The sequence below is a fragment of the Aedes aegypti genome, chromosome 3, assembly GCF_002204515.2.
Source record: "Aedes aegypti strain LVP_AGWG chromosome 3, AaegL5.0 Primary Assembly, whole genome shotgun sequence".
NCBI classification, from domain to species: Eukaryota; Metazoa; Arthropoda; class Insecta; order Diptera; family Culicidae; genus Aedes; species Aedes aegypti.
The window spans coordinates 109,652,185-109,659,073 of NC_035109.1; positions in this window are offsets into that span (position 1 = coordinate 109,652,185).

Below are 6,889 nucleotides of genomic sequence, written 5' to 3' on the forward strand. Positions count from 1 at the left end.
AAAATCCTTGCAAAGTCTAAGGATTTCCAAGTGACCGAAATTCGCTTACCTAATGGTGACTTTACTTCTTCCGATGAAGAAGTTTTAGAATGTTTATTCAATACACACTTCCCCGGTTGTGTGGACATAGCATCTACGGATGAACCAAATGTCTTTTCATGTAGTTACGAGTCTCTGGCCTCGGCTCGCAGTATCGTAACTACTGAATCGATTCAATGGGCACTTAATAGTTTTGCTCCTTTCAAATCTCCAGGAGCGGATGGGATTTATCCTGTTCTGCTCCAAAAGGGATTTGAGTTTATCAAACATGTTTTGAAAAAGCTACTTGTAAGCAGTTTTGCTACCGGGTACATTCCCAAATCCTGGCGTGATATTACTGTAAAGTTTATCCCAAAAGGAGGACGTGCGTCGTATGAGGAAGCGAAGAGTTTTAGACCAATCAGTCTGACCTCTTTTCTTCTGAAATGTCTGGAACGCATTATCGATCATCACATCCGTGATGTTTATTTGGCAAACATGCCTCTTCATGTGAATCAACATGCTTACCAATCTGGAAAGTCCACTGTGACTCTTTTACACAAAGTTGTATACGATATCGAGAAAGCATTCGCTCAGAAGCAATCCTGCTTGGGTGTTTTCTTGGATATTGAGGGTGCCTTTGATAACGTGTCTTTCGATGCCATATTGGAAGCCGCACGAAACCATGGGCTACCTACAATGATTACCAATTGGATTCATCAAATGCTCAAAAACCGACATCTCTTCTCGACATTGCGTCAAGCAGCGATTCGAAAATTGAGTGTTTGCGGATGCCCCCAAGGGGGAGTCTTGTCACCACTTTTGTGGAATCTCGTAGCAGATACGCTATTGAGGCAACTCAATAATAGCGGTTTTCCAACTTATGGATTTGCCGACGACTATCTAGCTCTGATAGTTGGTATGTGCATAAGCACCCTATTCGACCTGATGCAAAGTGCTCTTCAGGTAGTCGAGAGTTGGTGTCGCCAATATGGCCTTTCGGTTAACCCGAATAAAACATCTATTGTTCTTTTTACGGAAAGACGAAACCGCGATGGAATTCGACCTTTACGTCTTTTTGGCACTGAGATTAATGTGACTGATCAAGCAAAGTATGTCGGAGTCATTCTAGATTCTAAACTTTTATGGACAGCTCACATTGATTTCAGAGTCAAAAAAGCTTGCATGGCCTTCGGTCAATGCCGGCGAACCTTTGGTAAAACTTGGGGCCTCAAACCCAAATATATCAAATGGATTTACACAACAGTTGTTCGACCAATATTGGCATATGGATGTCTTGTGTGGTGGCAAAAGGGCGAAGTGAGAACAATCCAATCAAAATTGGGCCATCTCCAGAGGATGTGCTTGATGGCGATGTCTGGTGCGTTCTCTACAACTCCCACAGCAGCGCTTGAGGCCATTTTCAACGTTGCGCCACTACACATATATCTTAAACAAGAAGCACTTTCTTGCTCTTACCGTTTATGGGTACTGGATCTACTGGAGAAAAATCCAGTGAATCGTAGATCTACACACACTTCGTTGTTTCCACTTTTGGTGAATTGGGACAAAATTGTCCTTGCTCCAAGTGATCTCACAATTGCTTGTCACTTTCCTTACAGGACATTTACCACACAATTCCCTTCACGGGAAGAGTGGACGTCTGGCTATTTGGAAAGAAGTATATCAAACAATATAGTATGTTACACTGATGGCTCCCTTCTTGAAGGTAGAGCTGGTGCAGGAGTATATTCTCGTGAGCTAAGACTGAATCAGTTTTACTCACTTGGTAGAAACTGCACCGTTTTTCAGGCGGAAATATTTGCTCTTATGTGTGGAGTGCAATCAGCACTTCAACAGCGCGTAATGGGTAAAGTCATATACTTCTGTTCAGATAGTCAAGCTGCTATAAAAGCTCTCGCTTCGGCCAACTCAAGGTCGAAGCTTGTTATCGCATGTCGAACTCAAATTGAGGAACTGAATTCAGTCAACTCTGTAAACCTTGTATGGGTACCAGGCCATTCTTCCATCGCTGGAAATGAATTGGCTGATGAGCTAGCTCGCGATGGAGCATCGCATGACTTCATTGGCCCTGAGCCGGCTATTCCAATTTCGAAGTGCTGGGTGAAGCTTCAGATAAACTCTTGGGCGGCAACTCAGCACAAGCAATATTGGAATAGTTTGGAGTCATGTCGTCAAACAAAATTGTACATTACTGAGCCATCTCCAAGGGTGGCAAAGTATTTAGCAAATCTGTCAAAGCAGAATTGCAGTCTCTTGGTCAGAGCGTTGACAGGCCACTGCCGACTCAACTATCACATGGCAAATATTCAGCGTGCTGACTCATTTGTGTGTGATAGTTGTGACTCCGATTATGGAACTTCGTATCACCTGATATGTAACTGTCCAGTTTTTTCGCAAATGCGATTCCAATTACTTGGTAAACACTTATTGAGTGAAACTGAATTCAGAAGCCTGAATCTTCAGGATATTCTGTTATTCTTAACCCGCTGTGGTAATGAGCTATAGGCTCTCTACGCTCATGCGTTTTGCAGTGCCCTTTTTAGGGCGCTGTTCGAACCCATTGTGGTATGGAGCTACATGCTCTCATTTCGCTTATGCGATTTTCCCTCTTCAAGGGACCCCACTCCTATTTCCTCCCATCTTTCCCTTCCCTTTCCTCTCCCATCGGGTAGATGATGAAATAGGCTCAAATATGGCGATGGCACAAATCTCCCAACTGGTGGGGAACGTGCCTTTGGAGCCGGCCTTCTGATACCTTCTGATACCTGATTGGTAGCCACGTGTGTAGCTCGTTGTTTCTGAGCAAATGAAAGAATAAGCATCCAAACTAACATCACGGGCAGGTAGATAATGATCCTTTCTTCCCCATAGCGTTGTTAAATAACACGAAAATCCATTCAAATGCTCAGAAACAACGAGCTACACACATGGTTACCAATGGCTTTTAGGGCGAGATCAGAAGTTGTGCGAGATTTGGGTTAATTTAACTCAAAATTGGGTCCTAAAATGTTCAATAAAATCGTGTTTTTATTTAATAACAAGAAAGAGCATATTACTGCAACTGTTTTAGCAATTTTCCCGCTCAAATAACGGCTGTTGGATTTAATCCAATGGGAATTTCTAAAATTATTATTCTCCGCCGGAAGCGAAATAAATACGCACGATCCAGTTGTGGTTGCAAAGGAGAATATAATTTTCCTATCGGGAATGTATAAATTTCTAAAAAAATATTTTGGATCGTGTGGTACGCCAAGATGGGTTGTGAACCCCTGTCGAAAGTGTATGCATAATGAATTCTTATGATTACTCACGTTTAGTTTCCTTTGTGTGATATTGTGTCCAACGATCAGAGCAAACTTAGTGGTAGTCCTAATAATTACAATATATGTTTGATTGTTTCGAAGATATTCGTTAGGTTTAGTTCTTACCGAATTTGTAGTAGGAAACTGTCCTCTGTGTAGCAATGAAGTGGGCAACAAGGCGCAATTTAGGTTACCTAGTATGTAAGCACATTTTTTTAGATCTAATTTCACTGTAAATTTAAATATTTTTTATCGATTCTGGTCGTAGATATGTAGAAGGGGGCCCAGATAGCCGTAGCGGTAAACGCGCAGCTATTCAGAAAAACCAAGCTGAGGGTTGTGGGTTCAAATCCCACCGGTCGAGAATCTTTTCGGGTTGGTTCGTACCTGCCAAACGATATACGCATGCGAAAATGGTAATTGGCATAGTAAGCTCTCAGTTAATAGGGTAACGGTTGTATTTTGGACCCCCTAAGGAAGTGATTTTACATTTTTGTCCCAATTAATTAATTGCACAGCGTAACCAAGTCAAATAACATACCAAAATGTAGAGAAAAACTTCCTCGACGAGATAAAAATGCCCATACGGGCATGTAGGATCCAAAAGGTGTCGAAAATAATTGAATTGTGATGCACTGTTTTTCATTATTTTGGACACACCAATACATTTTGGACCCTCAAAGTATATATTTTGGACCCCCGGCAATTTTTTATCGTTTTGCGACAAAGTCCACGGTACTGGTTGTATAATATGCTTGCCCATAGTCTAATCAATCTATTGACAATGGAAAAGCGAGGAAATTCTACGCTTTTAGTTCAGAAATTAGAAAAAAGTCTTTGTTTACATTTGAAAAATTTCTGACGTCTTCAATTTCTGTGTGTAACGTGTTGTGACGGTTGCATGGATGAACCGATGAAATTAAATTAATTTCAGATAAAATAAACACATTTTCCATGCACAAACGCTTGATGCAAGTGCGGAATGGTCCTATCCTTCCAAATGGCATGCGGATTATATTGGTCTTTCGATTTAAACTGGATAATTTGCAGGAAAATGGCCCAGGGGGTCCAAAATATATAGAGGTCCAAAATATATTGGTTACCCTAACTGTGGAAGTGCTCATAAGAACACTAAGCTAAGAAGCAGGCTCTGTCCCAGTGGGGATGTAACGCCAGAAAGAAGAAGAAGGATATGTAGAAGTTTCGTTCACTAGATTTAAGTTCGATTTCAATGATTTTTACACTACTATTAAGTTTCTAATATTATAGCATAAGGTAATCAACTCTGCATAGTTCAGTTAATACTTATTTTTCTTAGTTGACTCACCCGGTGACAGGTCGCATACCTGTCACTCCTCTGTCATACCATTACACAGCCCCAGTCTTGTATAGAGCTTAGTGACATTTAAACACACGTAGACTAGCATACGCTCGTCATACACAGTTTGTTTTTGTTTTCCTCAAATAAATTTGCACACGCTTTCCAGACTCATCAAAATGCATACACGGTGGTTTGCGAAAATGAAAATTTACCCATTTTCAAATAGCACACACTTCTGTCAAAAAATGGGTGAATTCAGAAATGATATAATACCCGGGTATACCGGGTATTATAAATAAACATTATGTTTTGGCCATTGCAGATTAAAAATGGGTATTTAAAAACTCATTTATGGGTAAAAATAGTTAAATAGTTAGATGCAGCTGTGTTGTACGCAGTTCTGAAGATTAAGCCAAAGACAAATTGAGACATTAATTAATTAATAAATTTATTTATTTATTAATTAAGCATTGCCCCACTACAATCGTTTACAATCGATTTACGAATCTGTTCATATCTTAGAGCATCTTATATAACAAAAACATTCATGGAACGCCATTCCTCGCAGGTTCGTTTTTGATTGAATTTCGAGACATCCAAAGTCCTCTGATACATTGCTTTATTCGCTTTATTCTCTGCGGTGAGAGAAAAAAAGGCGGAGAGATGTGTTGCGCTTCATTCTATCGCATGTTGACACTTGCATACGATCTTTTTCATAGGTGCAAGCGGGATATGAAATCTCTTTCAACGTCGTAATCCCGATTCAGTTTTGTTATGGTTGATAAACGTCAAGGCACTAGGCCGTTTAAAAGCATTGACGGTCTTTGTGTACGGCTTATTGGCACAGGGCTTACAGGCACTAAAATAAAGCGTTATGTACTCATATACGGCCAATAACAGTGCCTGAGGATCACAGTGCCTATAAGCTTTTAATGCGAGTTCTGGTTGTCTGGGTGGTTTTCATCGCCCGCAATACTGACAAAGGCATTTCCTCCATTGTCCCGTCCTTCATTACCTGTGCTTTCAGCGCCATTCAGGTGCTCATCGAAGTGCTACTTCCACCTTTCAATCACCTCACGATCGTCCGTCAAAATGCTCCCATCATTATCCCTGCACATCTCGGCTCGCGGTACGAAGCCGTTGCGGGATGCGTTGAGCTTCTGATAGAACTTGCGTGTTTCTTGAGACCGGTACAGCAGTTCCATCTCCTCACACTCCGTCTCCTCCAGGCGGCGTTTTTCCTCCCGAAAGAGGCGGGTATGCTTTTGCCGTATCCGTCTATAACGTTCCACGTTCTGTAGGGTCCCTTGCTGCAGCATGACCGCCCGCGCTGCATTCTTCTCCTCCAGAATCTGCCTACATTCCTCGCCGAAGCAATCGTTCCGTCGACTCCGTCCCACGTACCCGACGTTGCTCTCAGCTACATTCATTGTTCTCCAACAGGGGCTTCATCCAGCTCACCCTCTTCCGGTAATGCAGCCTCGAAGTGCTACGCGTATTCAGTTGCGACATCCGGTTAAACCGGGCAGCCGTCGGTACCGTACGTTGTTAACGACGGAGAGTTTTGGGCGCAGTTTAACCATCACCAGATAGTCGTCGATATTAGTGTCGATGTTAGCGCCACGATGGATCCTGACGTCGATAATGTCGGAGAAGTGCCGTCCATCAATCAGAACGTGGTTAATTTGTGATTCTGTCTGCGGTGGGGATCTCCAGGTGTATCGGTACACACTAAGCTTTTACGGTGAATTTCACCGTAATCTCAACAGCTGAACAGTTCGGTAAAATAAAACACCGTAATTCCGTCGAAATTTTACGGATTCCGGTGATTTTTCACGGAATACTGTAAAAATTTACCGTACTCCGTTAATTTATTTCACCGAACTGTTCAGCTGTTGAGATTTTACAGGAATCCGTAAAATAATTTAAGTGTGTATGGAAGGCTCTGCTGGAAGTAGGTGCTACGAATGGCCATATTCTTGGAGGCAGCAAAATCAATTAGTCGTAGGCCGTTTTTCAGAAAATATGTGAGTTATTACCAATTTTATGCAAAACATAAATCACCAAAATTACTCGATACCGTTGTAGTCTGTAAGAGTTGCTACTCTTGAACGCTCACTCGCCAGGTACAAAACAAGAAAGTGAATATCAACATTCATAGAGCTCTCCGATTGAGATGTGCCACGAACTGTTATGGTTCACGAACTCGATCGACTTATTCGGA